This window comes from Trachurus japonicus, chromosome 10, assembly GCF_045865225.1.
Source record: "Trachurus japonicus isolate A0001 chromosome 10, Traja_1.0".
Lineage (NCBI taxonomy): Eukaryota > Metazoa > Chordata > Actinopteri > Carangiformes > Carangidae > Trachurus > Trachurus japonicus.
This window is the reverse complement of record NC_140916.1, coordinates 31,986,180-32,012,504: the sequence shown is the minus strand read 5'-3', so window position 1 is coordinate 32,012,504 and position 26,325 is coordinate 31,986,180. Positions and strand designations below refer to the sequence as shown.

The following is a 26,325-nucleotide window of genomic DNA, read 5'->3' as shown; positions in this document are numbered from 1 at the left end:
ACACACACTATAGAGCTGTCTGCTGGCCCACTGGCACCGCTGCACCTCTGCCAAGGCCTAATGAGTGATTGGGATCCAGTGGGCTCCCACAGCAACACTACGGCCATAACATATATTTTGGGAGTTTTTGTCTTTAATGGGACAGTGAGCGATAAACAGAAATTATAGGAGAGAGAGGGGATTACATGCCCCAAAGAGACCAGTTCTGGGTTTGAATCCGGCTGCTGCAGCAAAGACCGAGCCTCTGTGTGGGCGATCTCTGCAAGGCCACTGTGTGTTTTTTAAAACTTCTTTCAGGGCTGTGCTCACAGCTCACTCTCAACCCTTAAATAACAGTGGCTGAATATGATATTGTGAGAAATGTGAGTTTTGTCAGTTGATCGGTTCAGTAATAATAATAATAATAATAATAATAATAATAATTCATTTAATTTATATAGCGCTTTTCAATAACCCAAAGACGCTTACAAAGACACAAAAGAAACAGGGTAGAGACATACAGGGGGAGACGAGGGAGAGACAGTACACAATGACACATTAATGAGCGAGGTGATGGAGAGACCGGCTATGGGTAGGGGAGGTCATAGGCTTGGGAGAAGAGGTATGTTTTTAACCGGGACTTGAATGTGGGGAGTGTGGGTGAGTTGCGGACAGATGGGGGGAGAGAGTTCCAGAGTCGGGGTGCAGTACGGGAGAAGGCTCTGTCGCCGAATGATTTGAGTTTAGATATGGGTGTTGTCAGGGAGAGAGTGAGGAGGATCGGAGGGCACGGGTGGGGCGGTGGGGAATGAGGAGGTCAGACAGGTGGGGGGGGCCAGGTGGTGGAGGGCTTTGAAGGTGAGGAGGAGTATCTTGAAGTTGATGCGCTGTTTGATGGGGAGTCAGTGGAGGGAGTGGAGGACGGGAGTGATGTGTTCACGGGACCGGGTGTGGGTGAGGAGGTGGGCAGCAGAGTTCTGGACCATTTGAAGTCTATGGAGGGAATGGGAGGTGATGCCGGTGAGGAGGGAGGTGAAGTCTATGGAGAGAGTGGGAGGTGATGCCGGTGAGGAGGGAGTTACAGTAGTCGAGGCGGGAGGAGATGAAGGCGTGAATGAGGGATTCGGCAGCAGGGGGAGAGAGGCAGTGTCGGATTTTGGCGATGCGGCGGAGGTGGAAGTAGGAGGTCTTGACAACGGAGCTGACATGGTGATCGAAAGAGAGGGTTATCCTCCAGGATAACGCCAAGGTTGTGTGCCAGGGGGGAGGGAGTGATGGTCGAGGTGTCAATGGTGAGGGAGATGGGTCCGGTTTTGCTGAGAGTGGATTTGGTGCCTATGAGGAGGAGCTCTGTTTTATCCCTGTTGAGTTTGAGGAAGTTGTGAGTCAGCCATGTTTTTATTGTGCAGATGCAGGTTTCGATGTGGGTGAGGGGAGGGTTCTGGGTGGATTTGGTGCGGATATAGATCTGGGTGTCGTCGGCAGTGCAGAGGTGAGGAGATTGTTGATGACTTTGACAAGGGCGGTTTCAGTGCTGTGGAGTGGGCGGAATCCAGACTGGAGGGGTTCGAAGAGGTTGTTGGACTGGAGATGGGTGTGGAGTTGGGCGGCGACGATGCGTTCCAGGGTTTTGGAGAGGAACGGGAGGTTGGAGATGGGGCGGTAGTTAGAGAGGTTGGCTGGGTCCAGGGAGGGCTTTTTGAGGATGGGAGTGATGGAGGCGAGTTTGTAGACAGTGGGGAAGTGACCAAGGGATAGAGACTGGTTGAAGAGGGTGGTGAGGTGAGGGAGGAGGACAGGGAGGCAAGCCTTGGTTAGGGTCGTTGGAAGGGGGTCCAGAGAGCAGGTGGTTGTCTTGGATGCGGTGATGATGTCCAGGATGTGGGAGGAGTTGACAGGGGAGAAAGCAGTGAGAGGAGGGAAGGGGGGGAGATGAGGGAGGGGGGGCGGGAGCGGTGGGGGAGGAAGAGTTACTGATGGTGGCAGTCAGGGAGCTGTTGATTTGGGAGACTTTGTTGTTGAAGGTGAGGAGGAAAGAGTTACAGAGGTCAGGGGAGGAGGGTGGGTTGGTGGCCGGTGGCTGGAGCAGTTTGTTGACAGTGGAGAACAGGATGCGGGGGTTCTGGTTGGTGCTGTTGATGACGGATGAGAAGTGGGCGGATTTGGCAGCATGGAGAGCGTCGCGGTAGGAGGAGATGTGTTGTTTGAAGGCTTCAGCGTGGACAGTGAGGTGAGTTCGTTTGTAGAGACGTTCAAGTTGGCGGCCGGTTTGTTTCATGATGCGGAGTTCCGCGGTGTACCAGGGGGCGGAGTTGGTGAATGAGACAGAGGAAGTTTTCCAGGGGGCAAGGGAGTCCAGGGAGTCAGAAAGGATGGTGTTGAGCATGATGGCGTAGTCGTCAGGGGAGGAGGGGACGGAGCCAGGGGGAAAGGCAGAGGATATGAGCTGGGAGAGCATGAGTGGGTTGACTGCCTTGATGTTGCGGTAGGAGATGGTGCGTTTTTTGGGATTGTGAGGCGAGGGTAGAGGGGCAGAGAAGAGGATACAGAGGTGGTCAGATAGTGGAAAGGGAAGAGGATGGGGGTTGGATATGGGTAGGAAGGAGGAGCAGATTAGGTCCAGGGTGTGGCCTTTGGTATGGGTGGGGAAATCGATGTGCTGGGTGAGATGGAAACAGTCGAGGAGAGAGAGGAATTCGGACGTCAGTGGGGCTTTGGGCTGGTCGATGTGGATGTTGAAGTCACCGGTGAGTAGGAGGCGGGAGGAGAGAGAGGATACAATGGTGAGGAGTTCCGAGAGTTCGGAGAGAAAAGATGGGTGTGGCTTTGGGGGACGGTAAATGAGAACTGAGGTAATAGAATTGGGGAGGGAGAAGGCGAGGTATTCGAAGGATGCGATAGATGGGAGGTTGAGGTTCAGTTCAGTGATGGGTAGGGATTGTTTATGAAAAGCGGCAACGCCTCCCCCTCGCCCGGAGAGGCGGGGTTTGGCGATGTAGCTGTAGTTGGGGGGAGTGGCTTGGTTGAGAGCGTAGAAGTCCAGGGGCTGTTGCCATGTTTCACAGAGGAGAAGCAAGTCAATGTTATTGTCCAGTAGTAGTTCAGATATAACAGGTGATTTGTTGGAGAGGGATAGGCGCGCTTTTCCGTTATTGTTCTATTTGTTTATTATTGTTTTTAATGTGAAGCACTTTGTAATTTTAATTTTGATAAGTGCTGTAGAAATAGAGTTATTTTTATTATTCATCCCTCAAGTCATTTGTAGCTTTCCCAGTGTGTACATTCATTCATATACAATAGACAATGAAATAATGAATTAGTCAATGAAGAATATTAAAGGCATGGGGCAGCAAGAGGGGAAAGGTTACCTCTAAGGGTAAAAACAAAGATGAAAACAATAAATAAAGCAATAAACAAGAGCATAAAATAGATCAATAAATAAAAACAATGAATACAAGCAATAAATCAATCAAACGAAAGTGGTATTGATAAGCAAAACTGCTTCAGTAATCCAGCTGAGGACAGTGTCTTTGGTTCAGTCTATGATTGAGGGCAGAGGCATTTAAGAGCATGAATGAATGTACTGTATGTAGTAAGAGTGGCTAGAGTTCCCAACCGTTTTTAGCTTGCGACCCCATTTTAACACACACAAATTTCCAGTGACCCCCGTGAATCAAGATGTGCCAGCTCAGATTTTATGTTACATTTTATTTGACCTTGATTTATATTTGAGAAAGTGTATAGAATACAGTTAATATTGTCTGCAGTGTTTTTAATCATAATTTTAAAAAGAATAATAATTAGTTAAAGAAATATTTTTATCAGCCTTTTTTTTAATCAATTACTGGACATTTCAGGCGACCCCCATTTGAATTCCAGGCGACAACACATGGGGCCTCGACCCCAAGGTTGAAAAACACTGGGTTACAGTTATAATTTCCTCAGTGGCTTGGTGTTGAAATCCCTAATTTGTTTTGAGCGTCATCAAACTGCACCACTTCCTGTCGGACGCAGCCTGTGGATATTGTGCAGAGACTATTTTTGGGATTTGTTTGTCACCCATGGTTTTGTGTTGTACGCACACCGCGAGTCCTTGAACGCTTCATTATCTTTGACTGCGTTGATGAGTCTGTCCACACAGTCCAGTTGTAGCACATGCTGCTGCCTCAGTGTGATTGTTTTACTATGCAGTCGCTGTTCTGTTCTGTTCAGTGAGTGGGCTCCAACAACACGACCACGCTGCCGTTTTGTTTGCTTTTGTCACAGTTCTGTTGCAATACCCACGGCCCTTCAATATCTAAATCATGTCCTGGGCCTTTTCAAATAAACTACATTTTTACTCAAGCACATTTGCCTCAGGTGTCTGAATTGCCCAACTGGTAAATTGTCTTTACAGCTTTTTGGGGAGTATGCAGAGGCCAGTGGAGTCTGAGACTTGATTCGTATCCGCTGAATATTGGTGCGGAAAGATTGTTTTCTGTTTACTCTTAAGAATATACAAGAATATGATCCTGTCCAATGACTCAGACATGGTGCATTTGAGATTATGGTTCCAGTTGTTGAGTAAAGAGTGGAGTTCTAAAGAGTGGAGAGCCATCTTCTGAATGAATATCTGAAATACAAACTGATCTCAGTGTTCAGAATGTGCTACACAATGAGCAGCAGTTGAGGGTGTGATTCTAGCCACCCTGTTAGGGTTAGGCTTTTTTCCATTATTATAAAATAACATATAAATCGGTTACACCCCGCCTTTCTGAAAATAGACTTCCATTCTTCGTAATAGCAGGGTTTCCTATTTTTTCTAAAGACCCTGATATTCCAAAATGGCTATGGAAAACCCTCCATTCCGAAACCCCCCCACTCCGAACGGACAGACACACTGTGTTTTTGATGATTTTAACTGCTGTAAAGTGTCCTTGAGTGGCGTGAAAGGCGCTTTCTAAATAAAATTTATTATTATTATTATTATTATTATTATTATTATTATACGTAATCAGAAAGGAAACGGAGGCTGAGCATTGATCTTTTTTTTTCCTTTTTGGGATCAAAATGGATGGATGGATGGATGGGATCAAACGGATCATGTGCAATTAACTGCAAAACAAGCACTTCATATTAATTTCTGAAATAAGTTTTCATTATTTTTACTAAACTTAACCAACTCCTTTCTTCATTGCCAAAACCCAACCAGTTGCTTTTGAGGACCAATGTACCGGGAACGGAAGGGTGGGACTTTGCCACTCTATAACACAAGTTAATGTCGACCATGACAGTTGTCATCAACTCCAGCTGTAACAGAGACCCTGTTCACTGCTGCCATTGATTTCATCATACAGAACCAAAATACTTCACTTTTTCAAATGAGTAAAACTGTATTTAATTTCAGAGCTGTGCGGGTGACTCTCATCACCTCTCTTTGCCCCACTCTCTCTCCCCCCCCTCTCTCTCTCACACACACAGATATTGACTAAGGACCCATCTGTCGGACGGACTAAAAATAACAAGGCCTGCGTGTTTATTTGCATATAGAGCAGGGGAGTGAGATCCCATCACAAGTGGTCTCTTGAGGCGCATGTGGAGAGGCATTTTAATGGCTGAATGTGTGAATTGATGTGCTCAGAGCTTGACCACCTGTAATTGGATCACTTCAGACGCATGTTAATGCCATGAGCAGGTCCCTCACTGCTTTAACACTGCAGTGAGGGTGGAGGTATCAGGTTATCAGATATCAGACTTTATATTTCTCTTCATATTGCTGGTATTCCTCCTGTCTTCTGAGACAGAGTCTTTTCCAGTCTGCTGCTTTGCTGACTTTAAATGAAACTTTTCAGAATGTAGGAGCTGACCTCCTGGGGTGCTGCTGCTGCAGACAATGATACCATAATGTTGAGCAGCTTCACACAAGTCAGCATTCCTGCACCCATCAAAGCAGCCTTATTCATAAAAGTCATCCAACACAAATGTATCTTGACTTCAGGTATGAGTGCTGGGGGAGGGTGTTCTGACCACACGGTTGATGATCTGTCTTGTGTGGGAGATGTGTGAGCTCTTCTCTCAGGCATCTGCTTCCATCTCATCACTGTAGAGGGCAGAAGTAACCAAGGGCTGAGCCAGACTCTGTGGACATGCTGCCCCAGGGTTATTTGTTTCTCCATTCAGAAAAATATGATGATGATGATGATGACGATGATGGTGATGATGGTGATAATGATGATACATTTTAATAGTTAAAGCAGAAGTAAGCGGAATACTGACAAAAAGATTAAAGAGTTAAGCTACATAGTTCCTCTTTAACCTTCCACTGACCTGTTTTCAGGTTTTATTTCATATTATTTGTTTATAGCATCAAGACATTTAAACAAAATAAAACAAACAAAAACATTTTTTTCACAAAATTCTTAAATGCTCTGTTTAAAATTATGACATTTATGTTGTTAGAGTCGATTTTGACCCAATTACAACGATAAGAACAATAATTACAGTTAAACTGAAATCATAAGTACAAAACCAACCTTGTCAGGAAGTCTGACCAGATGAGAAACACATGGGATGATGAATAATTGTTTCTAGTGTGTTTTACACCTGTTTTAAGACTCGGATCAAAACTCACAAACACAAGAGATGGTAGCAGAAAGCTAATAAACACTATACAAAGGTTAAGTGCTTTTACGGGTACTCAAAGATGTTTAAAGGAATAGTTCACCAAAAATGAAATTCAGTCATTATTGACTCACCCTCATGCTGATGAATACTCCTGAGTAGTTTGTTATTCCTCAAAGTGCATCTGGAGGCGCGGGAGGCCGGTTCCTAGTCCAACAAAAACATTATATCTGGTGTTCAGGCGCTGCACGCGGACGTGACCGGACTTACCTTAATGACGTTGTTTCCAGTAAACTCTGGACTATATCCCTTCAGGACACTTGGATTGCAGCGACCGAGCAGTATGGAGGAATATTTCAAGGTTTTTTATGGATGTTTTTGTGTTGGGCCCTATTACTCTCATATAAAGTTTTTGAATTTCATTTTTTGGTGAACTATTCTTTTAACATAGATAAACTTATGTGATTTGAAAGTTGGGAGCTCACTGATGGATTTGGGGCGTGAGTTCCAGAGGGAGGGGGCAGCGATGGAAATGACTTTGTCCTGTGTATGCACTTTTTTTTTATAATGAGTTGTTAACCAGCGCGTGGCAGCAATGACATCATCATGGCCCTCCTCATCTATCAAACCTTCAGTTAATTATAATTTCCCAAAACATTGATGCTCAGAAAACTGTGATTAAAAGAGCATTTCATGAGATCGCTGGGTTTCCTAACATGATTGGTGCGACTGATTGGACACATTCATGCATCTCAAGCCTCCATCCACCAATGATTACACTTTTTTATCAATAACAAAAACCATCACTCTATTAATGTTCAGATCATTTATGGTGCAGCCCTCTCCCTGTTGAATGTGTTAACCCTCTATGGTACTGTGTTGCCCTCAGGCAACATACCAATTTTTGGCCTGTCACATCTCCACAATGCATCTTTTTTAATGCTGTAATACTTCAAAAAAGAGAGAAGACCATAGAGAACCAATAACAATGCTTTAATTTATCACATGACTTTCAGGAAGCCATACTGGAAGCCTTTTTCAAGACTATCTTAAAGGAAACAGGTTTGCCATTTTGCTCCAATAAAACGGTCTGAAAACATAACTTCCTGGCTCTTTTTCGTCTAGAAAAAAATATATTTACACAAATAGATTAGTAAAGTTTATTTTTTAATAGTTCAATGCAATTTTTTTGCTTATTAAATAATGGAAACTTGTTAAAATGCACCTGTTGCCCGCAGGCAACAACGTACCATTATAGAAAATTGCAATGTTGCCTTGCCCTTGAGGCAACAGTGAACCATTATAGAATCAACATTGCAGCATGAGATTATGGTTGTGTGTGTTTAGGTGTAAATATAATGTTCAAAAACATATAATTCATCATAATTTTGTTTTGATCCTTATAAAAAATGTGATTTTGGTGGCAGTAAAGTAAACTTCAGGCTATTATGATGATGATGAGGAAGATGAGAGTGAGAATTGGGATGAGGATGACGCCAGTGAAGGTGAAAGTTTACAGAGACTGGTATTTCTAGTACAATCTAAGATAGAATTTACTGTAAAATGCAATGATAATGAATTATTCTTCAAAGAAATACGTTTTCACTATTTGTGTCATTCATTTCAATGGGTCGTCGTTTAAAATTAAACCTTTAAACAATTTCAATTTATAATGCTTTAAAGCAGAAGTAAGCGGAATGTTTGTGTTAATATAAGTCTTAAATAGTTGTATCTTCCGACAGCAATCACTTCTATAGAGTGTTTGGTCTGAAACACGGGTCTGTCAGTCACTCTGATCTGCTGTAAACCGAGGAGAAAACTTTCCTTGTATCCTACAACCTTTATCCAATGAGGAGAGAGAACGGCATGAAGGGCTGTGTGTGCAGCCAAGGGATGCACCTGAATGTGGAGACGTAGGGACGAGGACCAATAGATCCATGACGAGGGCGGGGGCTGCTAACTCCATCGGCTGACAAGAAGTTATGGTGCGTTCAAGGCAACCCGTAACTCATGTTTTTCCGACCTGTGAAGTCGTACCAGTTCAATCTGGTACGAGTTCACGGGTCGGAAAAACACGAGTTACAGGTTGCCTGGAACGCTACAAAGTTGTAAGTCGTGACTTGAAGCCGTAACTTACGGTTTCAAAAGCCTGCCTGGAGCGCAGCATTAGCCAAAACGACCGGAACGCTTACTTCTGCTTTAAATTCAAAATTGTATGTATTGTAATCAGTTGAAGCTATTCAATGTTTTACATATGTTTATGAACTAAATTATGATTATGGTACGTTATGGTACAATGTTGCCTTCAGGCAACAAATGCAGTAAAGTATGTCTTCTTGGTTGTCTTTCGTGTCTACATGTCCACCAGATTTATCAACACCACGCCGGTTCTACGACAAAATCGGCTACGTACACACTTTTCGCAGATCACACGTGACACCTGTTGCACGCTGATATTTACACCAGATCCTACGCAAGTTTGGGCACATGTGTTTTGCGCCACGCCCAAAGGCCAGTGAGCAGGTCCCAGTTTGAGAGCCCCGTCCAGTCAGAGAGAGGGGAGCTGACATGAAGTTGAGGTTAGAATAAAAGCCTAACAGATTTGGGGCTTTTGAAAAAATGCTGGCAGATGGAGCTCCATATCTCCCCCCACTCCCCCATCCCTGTTCTGCCTTTGACTGTAACACACTGTTGTTCTGAGAACAATATACTACATATCTGGTTAAGATGTGTAATTATGGATAAAAACCTCTAAATGGAAAGAAACAAACAGCAGAGCGTCCAGAGGGTTGGAAGTAGCTGCTGCCTGGCTGTGTGTGGAGGCTGTATACGTACACATGGAGTAACTCTGTGCTTGCTGTGTGTGTGTGTGTGTGCTTTGTGTATACGGCACCATGTGTCACTTTATCTCAGAGAGCGACCCGAAATCCTGTTCCAGCAGTGACAGCGTGGCACCGGCAGCTCTCCCTCCGCTCTGTGTAGGAAGAGAGAAATAATGCTGACGTTTAAAGTGTAGTTTCCTTCAATCGCTGCTGTCATTCAAATGCACATGTGATGTTTGTAAAGGGAGCAAAAAAAAAAAAAAAGCCATTAGAAGAGTTCAGGTCTGGTAACTTCTGCCTGGAAAGCAGCATGAACAACTTAGTGGATCTTCACTTAAATGGGGTCAGACCTTCTCCCTATGCTCTGAAAAAGTTCCAGGTTGAATTTTAACAGGGTGGGCTTTCAATCCCAGAGCTGAATGGAGTTTCTGGGAAATGTATTACACATCAATGTGAGGGGTCTTTTTGTGTAAATAGATAGCTTCTCTGACGGGAAGAAAGACTTCAAGGATTGCCTTGGTCCCAGTCGGACACCTAATATCCAGAGCCGTTTGCCGCTTCAATGTAATCTAGTGAAGCAGGTTCAGATGTTAAAGCACATTTTAAAAATTTACCGTAACTTAAATTTCACTGAATCGCCGCATTACCTTGGAGGACCTTTTGTGAAAACTGCTAGCCTCTGTGTGTATTTTTTTCATAATTTGATAAAAACTTGCAGTTGTGTGCTTTAGAAATGGGTTCTTCAAAAGAGAGGTGTTTTTTTTTTCAAGTGAAGGCCTGAGAGGGCAGCAGGGGTTATTTTGCAGATCATGCAGGGACTATTAAATACCACAAAAGATGCACCACTCAGCAAAAGAAAGCAACGCCAATTTCTGCATTGGGAGCAGAGAAGAAAATAAATAAAATAGAAAAAAATATATAAGATCCAGCTTTGGTTGGTGAGAGCGGTCGGTGTGAAGAGGATTACATGCTTGAATGATCACTATGATGATGCAAGAGCAACTCCATCATGTGCTTCGCTTATGTTTGGGGAAATGTCATGGTGTCACACTGAAAGGTTTGCATTGTGCTTTGATGTCCACAATGTGCCGAGCAGCTGGATGTTGGCTTTTAAGTTTGGAGAAAACGGATGAAACGCCAGTTTTCTTCTCTGCAAATAGACAGTTTACTTTCTACTGCTTATCATTGTGTGTGTGTGTTTTTTAATCCCTATATAGAGAAGTCGATGAAATGGCAGTAATGCAAATGTTTTTAAAAGACCCATAGTCCACACATGGCAGCTCTTGTGGTAGTTGTGTAAATGTCATTATTGTAATGTGAACATTTAATCGATATCTTGCAAAGTGAAATGTGAGCATTTATTGTTGCAACTGTTTTGCAATGAGACAAAATTAGCTGCATGTTGTGATTATTTTCAACCTAAAGTGTTCCTGTTTTGACATGGCTACTTAGGCACTGTTATGATAACTTAATGAAACCTGCTCTAAGCTACTAACAATTACCAGTGTTGATTACAGACAACTAGTAATTAGTCAGGCTAGTTGTGCTTTACGTGGACTACTGAAGTTTGCACATCATACATATTACATTCATACCTTCAGGGTTGCCAACTTCCTGAAGTAAAAATAAGGGACAGTGCAGCGGTCCTAGCCCTAATATTATTATTATTATTTTATTATAGCTCCTCATAAATAAGTTAAGGTTGTTTTGCAGTAGGTCTTCCACTTCATTGGCTGTCCTGTGGTTCAGCGTCTCTAGATTTGTCCCAAACCAATTTGACAAAAACAGAAATAGCCTTTTATCACAAACAGTACAGCAAGTAGTGAGTTTTACCTACACCATCTTGCAATTTCACAATAAAGGCCCATTCAAGAAATAAATGGAGACTGTCCACTGAAAGGTTAGAGTTGGGTTAATAATTTGACAAGAACACAGGAAGTGTTGAGTTTGTAGTAACGGTGTAATGTAGTAAATCAAAAAAGAGAGTGAATCAAAGCCATCACAATGTGGTTTCTTATTAACTGATTGACTGACTGATTTTCCATTATGGAATTGGGAAAAATACCAGCTTAGCTTCTGCAGTTTGAGAATTAATAATGACCCAGTCACTACTTTAGTAAAATGATAAATGTCTATGAAGGTCATGCAATAAAATGATATTTTATTGTTTTAAGTAACCCCTGGTAATCACACCAGGTACCACTAGGGGTCCGAGTACCCCTGGCTGAGAAACGTTGGGTTTGGTCTATGTAGCATTTTTTAAAGTTGTGGTATGGTTATGATTAGTAAAAGTCTGAATGGAAGGTTGTGACAAGATTTAACTTGAGCATAGAAGACTTTATTTATTTTTATTAGGAACCCCTGTAGACATGCAGTTATCAGCCAATCATGTGGCAGCAGCGAGACACAGACACAGCGGAAAGAGCGCGCGGTCTCGTTGACCGTGGTGTGACTGTGCCAGACGGGCAGGTGTGAGTGTTTGGATGGTTTAGGTTTTTTCACACCCCGCTGGCTCCCAGGAGGCTGACAGCTTCACAGTGAACAGCAAACTGCTTCTTGTATCTTTGAAGCTTGACATTTCCTTGTGATTGTGCATCAGATGACTGTTTGCTCATCCGTGCAGCCTGGTGTTCAAGTGGAAGGACCGACACCAGCTCATCACACACAATCACAACAACAACTTGCATGTGCAATGTTTTTTGACAAATATGAAATAAAATCCTGTCCACTGTCTAGAGCAGAGATGCACACACACTTGAAGAGCTACAGATGGTGAGAGAATGGATGTTCTTATATCTTCCCCTGCAGCAATAGAAAGGCCATAACATATTTCTAATCACTTCCTCCTCCCTGTGGAAACACCCTTCACTACTGCTCTTTGACAGTGGGGTAAATAATTGAAGGGAAGAATCAAAGGAGAATTCAGAAGGAAAGTGAAGGGACAGTTGTAGAGTGCTGTATGTTCCCACACCTACAGTGGCTGTCGCTGCAGTTTTCAGCCTACAGTCATAAACTCAGTGGTGGATTTTGTGATTTTGAGGCACATGACAAATTCAGAAATAAACTGCCTGTTGTGCCTAACATACTTTTTTTTTTCTTCAATAGATATGGTATTGGCAGTAGTAACTCCAGTCATTATGGCTCTTGTACTTTACTGGAATAAAACAGATACAAAGACTCAAAGGGATAGTTCATCATTTTGGCAAATTGATGTTTCAGGAGTAGTTTTCGAGGCAAAACCGCTGATGCGCGTTCCCGTCGGGGGCAGTTTTTCTGCAAGCAGTCTCTGCATTTCCCTCATGAACGACTCTTGTAATGTTCCGTTATTATCTCATAGCGTGGTGAATGTGCAGGTCACAACTTGTCCACCAGAGCGTTTTGGAGTTGTTGGATTGTGTATTTGATGAGTTTGATGAGGGAAACAAAGAAATCCCATGAGTCTCTGTAGCGTAGCTCTGAGCAGCTCACGGCTCTGCTCCGTCGTTCTAAAAACAGCTTGCACCGACAATTAAAGGTAACAAACCTACTGCTATGACTATAGGGATTATGGCGATGGGCCATTTCGCTAAAATGTTATACTACAGGCCACAAATATCAATCAGCCACAACAATAATAAAAAAAACAGTCACCTGTTTCAATCCTATGGCTGATACATTAAATACTTAAGGTTGAAGTTCTTACTTTTGCCTTTATCACATGGCATCCGTGAAACTACACCTTCCAGACAGTCAACTTGTTATTTGAGAGGAATCATAACTTCAGGAGTTTTACAATCATTGTTACTGTCCAGCTTGCTTTCTTCTGTAGAATTCTCAATGTGATAAAACTCAGTTTTACGATTTTGAACCTTGACGTTCTACCTGCATTTTATAGCTATAGGTGTTTTGCAGCCGTCACCGTGGCTGTTCTAGCAGTGGGCACTTTGTCTGCCATAAAAGCAGCACTTTGCAGAGTATATGTTGCCTAATTGTCACGTCCACCTCTGCATATCATGTCTTGGATAGTGTGCGCTACAACTGTAGACAGGAGAGGAGCTACCATTGTTGTGTGGTTTATTTTTTTCCCCAACATTTAAGATGATTGACAGTATGATTATGAGGCCATGCCACTTTATCTCAGCAGTACAGACCCGAACGGCACAAAACTGCGAAACACCAATGCTTGTGGATATGAAGCTTCCTCTGAGGACGGACGTCTCAAAGACCGTCACCTGCCTCAAAGGGAAAAAAGCGACGTAGTGTTGCTCATTCATCTGGGATTTTATGAAGCTGCTGACACAGTGCTTCACTTTACATCTGGATACAGAGGTGCTTGTATTTAGTTTCACCCAACAGCAGCCATATTGGGCAAAATGACAGCACTGTGCGCTCTTGATCTCTGTCAATCCTAATCGACTGTCACTTTCTCTTTTGAAATTGTAATTTCTTTTTTGGCGCTGGCTGTCAGTCGTGCTTTTTGAACCCATCTCTGTCAGTAAACTGTCACCGCTGTCAGGTTTTTATGTCCACCTCTGATTTTCAGCTCCTTTGTCTGCTGATTTTTGCACTGCCGTTCTAACAGACTGTCTGCCCATTAACCAGTGTGGGTGTTTGTGTTGATGAGGTTTCCATAATGACCGTTTTTTTTTTTTTTTTGTAGACTCACAGTGTTCAGGGCATTTTATTACAGCTGTTAAATATCCAATTAATTAAGAGGTGTAAAGAGTATTTTTTCATTTGTATCTCTCTCTCTTTTTTTTTTTTTTTTTTTTTTACTTTTCCGAGAAACCTGTTATAGTTAGATAATGTCTGTGTGTGTGTGTCTGTGTGTCTGTGTGCAGTTTATATCCATAGCTTTTAATAAGAGCAGTGTTGGCATTAACATTCTTGTTGTGCTTGAAATGACATTGTAATGCTGTCAGCTGTATAAATATTACAGACTGGCTGCTGAAGCATGCTATTCATGTTTTAATGACTTTTATGGCTTGTTAATGAGGGGAAATGCCACCAAATGCCATGAATAACCAGGGAATAGCAGCATGTTTCAGGATTACTTTTCACATTTATGCACACGTGTATGCTTGACTAGGTTTTGAGGGCCACTATTAATCAGTTATTATATACTGCCTAATGGCTTCAGGTTGCATAACATGACACATTATGCAGTGTTTTCTAGAAATAATGTTAAAACCAAGTAGAAGATGACTAAGGCCTATGTTCTCGTGACCACTATCTCAGCAAAGGGTCACAGGTAACGGTGACCTCACGGAATACGTTTTTGGCCACATCTCACCAATTCATACACTAACGATAATGCAATTTAACTTAAATATAAAATCACCTGCAATGTATGTATAAGAACCAAATAATGTGATGGCAGTTTAAATTGGCATAGTGTATTAATTTATTTAATGCTGAAAATCAGTTTTGTGGCTGTCTTTGGGTTGTGCACACTGTGTGATATCTTGTAAAAGTGATGCATCAAATTCACCCAGTGTTAAAGGGAAAAGTTAATATTACAAAAGAAGAAAACATATTAACAAAAACACACCAGCGCTGGCTTGCACGGTATTCTAATATATACAGCCACACTCAATCAAGTCTCAATAACTATGAGATGGATTGAAATGAAATGAAGTGAATCCTTTTACCTTTAATTTGGGGCAGCATCTTTACCATTCAACTAAGGCTTTGTTAAAAGCTAAAGTGTAAATGTGAAATCAACTAGTCTCTTCAGTGTCCATCATTGTGTGTATTGCCAATGAATTTGAGTCAATATTGGTAATTGTGCATGGAGGATATGCCTTCAGTAAAAAGGTGGCGGCTCATTCTGCACTGAAATAACCACAGAGGCAGCAGACTGCTCAACACAAACTCTGTCCCTCATTTACAATGTCTATAATGGTTTAGGAGAATAGGTGGCACTGGTACCCTCAAATAAACTGGGCCATACTTGAGATTTAATTGCGTCCAAAGCAGTTAACATCCCTCCATTCCAAGTACTCAATGTTGTTTTATCGGACTATTGCTGCATTTTATTAGAAATCACTCTTGGTGCTTCAAGAGTCAACTCTGGTAAAACAAACAGAACCTTCCTGCTAACTCAGCTGATAGTTGATATTTTTGCAGCGTGTCTTGTCCCATGTGTTGTCCACAGTGACTGCCTTTCATAAGCGCACAGTTTTGGATCATATTGTCCCTTGGAACATCAGGACAAAAGCAAAAGACCATGTTTTATTGAATCATCTTATGAGGAGGAGAGCATCTTGACATTTAGGCAACGAAAAAACTACTGATTGGCAATAACTCAGAAAACAAAATTATTTTTTCTACTATAAACTAAAAGACACAACTCCAGAAATCCAAGCCTCCTTTCACAGCAGGGCAATGACAATTAAGGCTAACACTGCCAGACCTTTCCCTTTACCCCACCTCCCTCTCAGTTCAGTAACATATTAGCAAACATGTAAATATCTTGGGATAGTTGATTAATGTCTAAACTGTTTCCACTTTGAAAACCATACTGTTTGTAAAATGTCCTTTTATTGAACACAAGCATGTCTTTGTCAGTTCTGAACAACTGCAGATTTTAGTGAACTAAAAATGTCAAAGTGCCATTTGTTTTGGCTGCTGCTGTGTGTGGTGTCCTTCAAGGGGAGGTTGCTGGTGATTTTGGCTCGAACAAGAGCTTCAGTCATCATTGCATTTACAAGACAAGAGGTTAAATGACTCCCTTTGAACAGCTCTGTGTCCTCAGGGCAGATTGGAGGCTACTGTGAGTTGCTATCAGAAATTGACTAGACAAGTTGGGGCTAGCTGGTTAGCATGCTAACTTCCACAGAAGAAAATATGTGATAAAGAGGAGAGGAGACATAATAGACATGTCTTTGTAAGTAAAGTCAAGTTTGAAGCAGAACCGCAGCACTCTGAAGTAAATGGCTGTTAATGCTAAAGTTAGCATGTAGCAATAGCAACATTTAGAAATGGCTCATTTTAGACACATTTAAAGAAGCCTGTCTCCTGTTTTCACTATCTTATGACATAACCTCAGATTTTTTAGCCAAACTAATGAAAAATAATTCACAATCTTTAAATTGGTCGCCTGGCAATTGGCGGAATACATGACACCTTCCAATGCCAAAAGGACAAAACAGTGACATTAGTATTTTAGTGTTATTGGACTGAAGTGTGGCATTTGACACTAATTTAGAGATGGGATGGAAAATCTGGGACAGTTTTTATTTCTATTTCTATAATAATGGTGATGACACACAGCTGCATATTTCCCTAGACCCAAATAACATTATGTATTGATGACATTAAGATTCTTACATAAGAAAGTTTCTTCTGAAGTTTGACTGTGTCCAGAAAGCCATATTTTTAATCATTGGAGACTTTTATCCTCAGGGGATTCTGAAACACCCTGTCATTTTATTTCCAGTTGTCTAGACTGCTACAATGCTCCGTCCACAGGCATACCAAAACAGGCTGCTACTTGAAAACGCAGAGTTTTAAATAGAAAAAAAGAAATATGACCACATCACACCTGTGCTCAGGTAGTTACACCGGCTGCAGATTTTATTGATTTTAATATTTCAATGCTGGCTCTACGTGGTCTCACTCCACAACACTGACTTGACTGTGAGTCAGTCAGAGCCGTCAGATCCTCTGGAACAGACAACAGTCTGGCGGTGATGCTGCTTTTAGCTGGAACATCTTATCGCTGATAATGTTAATGTCTGTTCAGCTTCTCCTTGTTGTTCTTTTAACTTCTTTAAAATGGTTTTAAATGCACATTTATTTGTTTGTTTGTTTCTGTGGGTGCAATTTCCCTGGTCGCACACTCGCTGTAAAGCACAATGTGCTTTCACATGGCGTGGAATGTGCAATGTAAAAAGAGATTTGCTTTGCTTTCCCTAACTAGCCATAGCTGATGTAAACACACACACACACACACACACACACACACACACACACACACACACACACACACACACACACACACACACAACACACACACACATCAAAATCCCACTGAGAAAAGAGCCACACCTCAGGCTAGCTGTTCACACACATCCCAACCGAGAACGGCTTTGATGCAAAGCCCGGATGCTCGCTTTTATCTTCCTCCATAGGATCTACAGTGTATGTGTGTGAGAGGGTGAGTATGTTTGTGTGGAGGACAATATCTACACAAATGCTTTTAAAGAGAAGATTGACAATAGTGTTTGTGGAGAGCGATCAGATGTTTGATTGTTTGTAGAGAGGTGAAATAAGGACGTGTGTCCTACAGCCAGGTTTGGAGTCAGTCACCGGTATAATGTGTGAGTGAGAAACTGCCCAGCGCCACCGGACATTTGCTTGGCTGCAACTGGAATCCACGTTCCCCTCCAAGACATCTCTGCCACCGTTTGTGTCTCTCCCAAAAGCGTCAGTGTAGCCCTCGGCTGAGGTTTGGACTGGACGGAGCGCATCACGCCTTGTGGCCGATGACTGTGATGGATGGATGGAGGGAGGGAGGGAGGGAGGGAGGGAGGCGGTCGGGCACCTGCCTGACTGCCCTTATGATACTGATAGGAGAGCACAGACAGGTACTCATGTGTGACACGGTGACAAATTTGGGCTTCTGACCACATTTCAACCTGGAGGGACTGAATGGCTCTAACATCAGAAAAACTTTTAGACTGATCTCAAATTCACACCAGCAGGTAAACGCTGCCGAGGCATCCAGCATAGACGACTGTAGCCGTGCAGTGATAGTGAAACCAGGCCGGTCACGACACACAGATGTACAGTTGTGACGGTGGAGAGGAATGATGCAGCACTTAACACTGAAGCACTGTGGTGTGATGGATCGTCGTTCAGTGTGTAGCTAGAATAAAAGAGTATCAACCAATAGGATCTTTAAGCAGAGACAGTTTAAGTCGAGGCTACGGTTCTTTATACACATTCAAACCTGATCCTGCGGTGGTGAAAATCAATGATCATTCAGCAACTTTTAACTCGAACGATCGGTTTATTAACTAAAAAAAAACTGAGGGCATCGTGAACATTAAAAAGTTGCCTCTTTAAAGCAAATATCAAAAGCTCTTGGACCATTTTTAGACAATTTAATATCAGATGAGCCTGTATAACTCTTCTACTTCAGCACCACGGACAGCGCCATGGTTTCATCAATACACGGCACAGCGAGGCCTTGAGCTCATCTACCTTGGTCTACATCAGAGGAAAACCTCCAGCAGGTCTTTGTGATCATCAGGCTCAGACATTTGAACCTGTCTTTATATCATGCAGGGAGTGTGAACGGGGGGAGTAGAAGTGATGACACAATTACAGAAGATAGCACCGGCAGACAATTACATTGACAGGTCTTAGGAAACATGGAGACAGTAATAGTAATAGAGATTACCTTCCCTTAAAGAGATAGTTAAACATTTTGGCATTTTGCCATAATCCCTACCTTTAATTGTTGGTGCAAGCTATTTTTAGAACGGCGGAGCAGAGCCGTGAGCTGCTCAGAGCTACACAACGGAGGCTAATGGGATTTCTTGGTTTCCCTCATCCAACTCATCAAATACACAATCCAACAACTCCAAAACGCTCTGGTGGACAAGTTGTGACCTGCACATTCACCACGCTATGAGATAATAACACAACGTTACGAGACAGAGTTGTTTATGAGGCAAATGCAGAGAGACTGCTTGCCGAAAAACTGCCCCCGACGGGAACGCGCATCAGCCGTTTTGCATGAATTTACCTCCAAAACAACTCGTGAAACTATAGGGATTATGACAATGGGCAAAACTGCTGATGCACGTTCCTGTTGGGGGCAGTTTTTCAGCAAGCAGACTCTGCATTTGCCTCGAAAACAACTCAGAGAGAGTCAGTGTTTTCTCTCCAGCCAATGACAGAGCTCAGGTAAGTAGGAGGGCTGCTAGCCCCACTAGTAGCTGTTCCGGATGTTAGCGAGTGCTAGCATGTCTCTCTTTCTCAGCAGCAGCAGTCAGGACCACAAAGGAAAATAAATACAGTCTGAGTGAAGCACAGACGGATACCCGGACGTCACTGACAACTAAAGCCTCCAGTGGTAACAAGTATGAGGACCGTTGTGGTGAGCTAGCTCGATGCTAACTTCAGTTAGCATCCACCTCTAGTTGAGTTGAGATTACTTTATTTATTTATTTATTTTCTTAACCTCTAACACCGTCTTCCCAGCTCACCACAACAGCCCTCCTGCTCGTTACAACATAACACTGGAGGCTCCTGTTGTTGGTGACGGGCGGGTATCGGTCCACGGCTCCAACTCTTCACTCAGACTGTATCTCCTTTCCTTTGTGGTCCTGACAACTGCTGCTGTCAGAGGCAGGAGGCTACACAGCTGAGCCTGAGAGGACGGGCACAGATTGAATGTTCTGTTTACAAACTGCAACGAACAAAACTCCAGACTCTACCTTTAAAAAAACAAAGAAACAAACAAAAAAACATATTAATTCCTTGACGTATCACAGGGCACGGCAAACTAGTCACTCTACCACAGTAGTGAACAGTGTGGCTGCAGCAGTAGCCTCCTCCTGTCCTCCCTCCAGGCAGTCTGGGTTCAGTCTCAGCGCCTCGACCTCCTCATCCACTCATCTCCCAGAGGCAGCAGCTGCTTTCAACAAGAAAACTGATAAAGCTGCTGCACACTACACGCAGCAGCTGGCAAACAAGCTAAGTTAGTGACAAGCAGGCGATTGTTTAGCTGCTAAACAATAGGATATTTTTTTCTCAGGAGTTGTTGGAGGCCAGACCTTGTGCAGTGTCTGGATGTGTGAACAGTAAACAGCTGTTTACTAACACATTAGTACCGTTTCTATGGAATCATACCTCAAAGCTGACAGACGGCCGTTTAACTTCTACCATCAGAATGAAAAGGTTTGAGAGACAGCACTAATGTCATGTAGTGTCACTGGTTAATGTAGGTTAATAAGCAGCAGTCATGGATATTTAATTACGGCAATGTGTTATATAAATGATGGAGGTTTGACCTGCTCATACATATAGTTATGTTTTATCTCAGGGAGCAACACAGTGATGTAGAGGATTGATGTGCATTTACGCCAATGCTACAGTAAGCCAGTGTTTTTCAGACAGTGCAGAAGGCAGGTGTATCATTTTTAATCTATTTGTCCTTAAGAATTGATTTAATTCAGCTCTTGTTTATCTGTCCAATCCCCTCCAATCGCCTTTTTTCTCTTTTGTGTGTGGGTTTGTGTGTCTCTCTGTGTTGTTGCTCTTTAGCTGGGTAGAGTGTCTGGTGGTTCTGGTGTCACCTTCAGCAAAAGCCTGCAGACAATTATCAGTCATCAGGCCGTCTACACTGCTGCCAGATAAAAGGACTGGTTCATTCCTCCACTCTCCAGCAGATCGTCTGTGTACCTTTTTTTTCTATTTTTTTTTTAAAGTTTTCTGATTGGCTGACTTTTGAATTTTAATTTAAGCCTGGTTACTCTTGTGGTCTTTGCTCTGGTTACCACTATGTCCCTTTCAGCCCAGTATTAGTATGCCTCATTCAGTAGATCCAGACCTTCACATAGCCCAGCTCTCTCCCTGGCCGCCGAAACCGTCAAGGACCATCTTGCTATTTTCTTCAGTGTAGTTTGGGTATGTACAAAGGCCATTTACATTTAAAAAGTTGTAAATTTAGTTCAAGTAAATTTTAGCATGCAAGCTAGGCTAGTGACTTTAAATCACTAGCCACAGTGGATGGTTAGCAAAACAGTTCATGTCAAGCCCTGGTAACACGAGCCAGGCCAGTTATGAACTTAGTTACAACCCAAATCTTAAATCAGGTGTAAAACACACTGAAAACAATCATTTATCATCCCATTATGTTTCTCATCTCTTGGTTACGTTGTTAAGCTTCCTTATCCATGAAAAGGTTGGTTTTGCACTCATGATTTCAGTTTTAACTCTAACTTTCTAACTATTATAACCAACACAAATGTCATCATTTTAACCAGAGCATTTTGTAATTTTTTGTTTGTTTGTTTTATTTTGTTTAAATAGAGGTTGATGACAAAGTCAAAAAGCCTTGATGCCATAGACAAATTTATGTGGTATTTTTATCCATTTAAAACCTGAAAACGGGTCAGTGGTGACCCGAACAAAAGGTTAACAAAATACCTTTTATATTTGATTCAACAAATATATAAATGAAACCAATATTATCATCCATTTCAGCAAATCTGTGTTATTACAAGAGAAAGTGAAGCTACTTAATAATGACAGTTAAAAGAGTGTAATTCCAGCTGTAATTATGTAGAAAAGTTAACTGAATATCAGGGGAAAGGTAGTAATTTTCCAATGTGCCCTCTTTAACTGTGATCGTTGGTGGCAGTGGTGCTATAAAGGAGAATGTAACATATAGGGATGTGGTGTGAACATAACACTGCAGCTGCAGCAGTTCAGCAGGCAGGTGAGGTGATGCAAGAGGTCCATCAGCTCGTTGCTGCTTGTTATATTATCACTGGTCAAGCTGACTGTTGATGGTGCAGGCCAGAACAAGCCTCAGGACACAGGGGAACGAGCTGCTCCCTGCCGCTGCACGCTGCCGCACTGTGGGACCTCTCCAATGTGGAAAATGTAGTACAACGGTGCACTGCAGTATATGCCATAATGCACGATTAGAACTTCACAGAGCTTATACGGTGATGATATATTGTGTAATAAAGGACAAGGCGGAGCTGCAAGTGAACATATGGGGGAAAAAAAGAAAGGAAGGAAGAGACTGGCAGTGAGGAGACAAAACGTTTTAAGATAGAGAAAGCAGCGGAGAGGAGCGACAGACGGACGGAGAGAGACAGAAACGTGGCTCTAAAAGCGAACAAGCTGCAGAGGAGAGGGAAAAATGACATTGAGGTGGAGGAGAGGAGGAAACAATGACAAATCCAGATGAATATGAAAGCCAACAGGATTCTAATACTTGCTTTATCACCCAGCCAGACTTCTCTGACAAATCACTTAATATGCAAATAGCCCTGTATTTATTCCAATGACAAATCACACTGTCACATAAACAGATTCATGAAACACAATGCTCGCAGACGTCTGTATGTGCATGCATTCAAATACAGGTGGAACACACACACACACAAACACACACACAGAGCTGGTTTATTCATGTGTCACACGTTTCAAATCTAGTGATGTTTAATAACTGTTGTATTTGTTCCAATGATGAATAGAAATAAGAGCGGCTGCTGCACTGCATAAAGAGGATAGATGCCACGGTTGCACCTGTGCTGCTGGTGGTTGTGTGATTCTCAATGTGTTTGTCGGTTTAATAGGTCTGTGTGTTATTTGGAGTTAGCTACTTATTATTTGTATCTAGTCCACCTTGTTATATTAACAGCGGGGAGCTCACTTCGCCCACAGCAGGAGAGAGGACAGAGCACTTACACTGAGAAGAACGGGGTCAGTGTGTTGCAGCAGAAATAATTATCACACTCTCTCTATAGAATTTAGAGGTTTTGCCTGACAACAACACACTCTACATTCATCAAGTGGACAGATTTGAACTTCTCTCTCATCCTCAGCAATAAATAACAGCTACTTCATTTGGAGCAAACATTGTATTCTGGTTTGACCCTGTATAGTATGGAACAGTCCCCTTAAAGGGATAGTTCAACATTATGGCGAATTGGCCCATTGCCATAATGCCTATAGTTTTAGCAGTAGGTTTGTTAGCTTTAATTGTCGGTGCAAGCTATTTTTAGAACGGCGGAGCAGAGCCGTGAGCTGCTCAGAGCTACGCTACAGAGGCTCATGGAATATATTGGTTTTCCTCATCAAACTCATCAAATACACAATCCAGCAACTCCACAACGCTCTGGTGGACAAGTTGTGACCTGCACATTCACCACGCTATGAGATAATAACACAACGTTATGAGACAGAATTGTTTTAGAGGTAAATTCATGCAAAACCGCTGATGCGCGTTCCCGTCGGGGGCAGTTTTTCGGCAAGCAGACTCTGCATTTGCCTCGAAAACATTACATCATCCATTTTGCATTTGCTGAGGCTTGAAGTCACAACCTCTGACACTGAAGGCCCATTTATGATCAATGTTAAATACACAGATACAGACAGAGCCTTTTGTCCGTACTCTGCATTTATTTCATCCGTATTTCTGCACATTTCCATAAAGCTTATGGATACGGACCAAACGAAGCTCAGTGAGACAGAGGAAGAAGAAGTAACAATGACAGAACTTTTTGAAGAGAAGTTATGCGGGTTGGTTGGTATAGCGAAGGAGAAATGAGCTATCCCCTGGTGAATGTATCAGTTAACATCCATGCCAACGTAAAGGACGCATGGAAGTATGTGAGCAGTGACGGTAACACTGTTTGAAACGCTGTATAAATTTCTGTACGTACATTGAGCAAATGGACCTTATGAACCAGCCAGACTTAATCTACTATGACTCCAAAATGTTATAATTTTTTTTTTCAGGAACACTGAAAATGTGTTTTGCAAGAATTGTCTGGTATATGTCTACAGTACTGTTTACAGTCAAATGTTTTCATGCACTGTTGGCTTAATCTTTCAAATATCAAAAAGCCAGGTGGCAGTGTAGTTTTGTGGAGGACAGTCTGAAGATGCATTGTAGCAATGGTGTCAGTTGAGGTTTAATAAGTTTTACTGTTTTTGAAAAAGAGACTGAATCATGGCTTTTATTGGGGCTACATTTTGGTGAAAGTTGAAAAACTGTAGCTCGTACGAGTGATTTGTTTGGAATTTTCAAAGTTTTAGATGCTTGCTGTGACATGTGTTTGCGGCCAAGCAGATCTGGCATGGGACTGGACCTTTGTGCAAAGTTGGGTGGTTTTTCGTGCACGGGAAGTGGGATTTCCGAATTAAGAAGAAGAACCGGTGAAAACAATAAGATCCTGGCAGCATATGCTGCCTGGCTCCTAAATATGCCATCTTCTATTTTAAATCTGAGATTATCCTCTGTGTCATTCATCAGTCTGACAGATAAATAAGCTGCTGACACTTCAACAAGATTATCCACATATCATCCAAGAGCTGAAAAGAGTGCAACATGAATATTAGCTTCCACAAACAGACAGACAGAGATCCAACAGTGCATGTAGGGAAATCAGCTGTGACAAATGAAGTGGTCAGCTCCACGTTGAAAGTGTGGCTCAGTCAATCACAGGCCGGAGCGGCCCGGCAGGCAGCCACTCTGCTGCAGCAATATCTGACTGACTCAGAAGTGTCTGCAGAGCCCCCGCGGAGACAGATCTGGGCTCCTGTTGCAGTGAAACCTGCCGTGAATTATTACACCTGGAAACCACGAATAAAGCTGGTCTCGGCAGAAATCTGGGAAATACAGCCGCCCTCCTGCTGCTCTCCCCTTGGCGGGCATATGCAACAACGCTGTGAGCCTCTGGCTGCAGTTAGCACAGGCCCAAACTATTAGCAACGTTGAACAGAGCCACTCATCACCCACGGTAAATCTCCCCTGCACAAATCAACAAATCCAGGAAAGTGAAGTCAGCAGCCTGTTACCTGTCCTGCAGAAATACAGCAGGTTCACACTTTCACATTGTTGCACATGCACTTAAAGGCACAGGCACACGCAGCCAGTAGGAACACTCTTCTTCAAAAGACCCGTCTCCCAGCACGGCCTGTAGCTGCACAGAACCCAGAGGAGGTGCAGACATCCAGTTTCCTCTCACACCAGTTGAATTACATTATCCTTGAAATTTGCTATGGAAGATTTTTCTTAAAATCCCTGCCTGTGCCATCTTTAAGAGTCTAAAGAAGTGGTTCCTCACCTTTTCTGCCCTGAGTACCCCCTCACTAACACATGTTGATGATTCTCCAAAAGTGGTCATATAAAATGTGACAAAACTGATTATGAAATGAAAATAATTTAGATTTCTCTCTTTAATTTGTACAAATACATTTTGCACTTTGTATTTTAAATAATTATTCTCCTTCATTTGTGTTCTTTTAAACTCAGTTGAGTCCAGACCAACAGTACTAACTGGATATTTTAGCCATTTTGGCCTTGGCACAAGGGCTTCACAGGTGCCACAGGTTATTGTCTCCCAGGAGGAACTGTGGCACACACGTACCATTTTAGTAACGAGCCTATGAAATAACTGGGAACATTTACTTATAATGTTGGAAATAAATTAATTATGTTTCCACCTACCCACTGCACTGTCCCCCTGGTTGGGAGTCACTGGTCTAAAGCCATGCTGTTCTCAGACACAGTGGTGCTAGCATTTAGCTCACTACATGCTAACATCAACAAAATGACCACATTCACATGACAGTGATGCTATCTTTATGCCGATATGGGAAATAAATAAATATATTGTACGCCATGGTTACCTTCTTAATCATGCTAGCATTTGCTAATTGCCAAATGTCAGAGTTGTGTGCACAGTTAATCAGGGAAGTGTGAATGAATAAACGATGAGACATTTGGTGATAAAAGTAAAGCACAGGACCAGCTGCTGGCTCTGAATCCAACCTGTTAACGGCTCTAAAGGAAAAGTCAGAGGATTACCACAGACCTTCACAGCATTTCACCTGATGACTGCTGAGATATTTCAGTCTGGACCAAAGTAGTGGACCAACTGAGTGAACCTTGAATGTTGCCATCCAATTGCCATCTCTTTAATATTAGATTTCCACTTATTCATTTATCTATTCATTTATTTTGTTATAGGCATCATCTCTGTTTGTGCCACAGGAACTTCATGTAATGAAAACCAGTACAGATCATGAGTCTGTAGTCTGGCAGTCTTCTCCACTATGCTCTCACTTGTTTATGCTAATTACACTATGTCTAAAATTAATGTGCTCTTGATTTATTGATCTTGGAGTGCTACACATTACAAAACCCCCTCATGTGTGCAGACGTGTGTGGGGAGCGTTATCTACA

The 26,325-nt window shown here is 42.5% G+C and overlaps 1 long non-coding RNA gene across 1 annotated transcript; it reads left to right on the top strand.

Moving 5' to 3' along the window:
- The first annotated feature begins 908 nt into the window (after positions 1–908).
- On the top strand, positions 909–2,265 carry LOC146980291 (uncharacterized). The gene is made up of 3 exons (XR_015036822.1): positions 909–1,011; positions 1,058–1,152; positions 1,944–2,265. It is a non-coding gene; the product is annotated as an uncharacterized LOC146980291 (long non-coding RNA).
- The last annotated feature ends 24,060 nt before the right edge of the window (positions 2,266–26,325 follow it).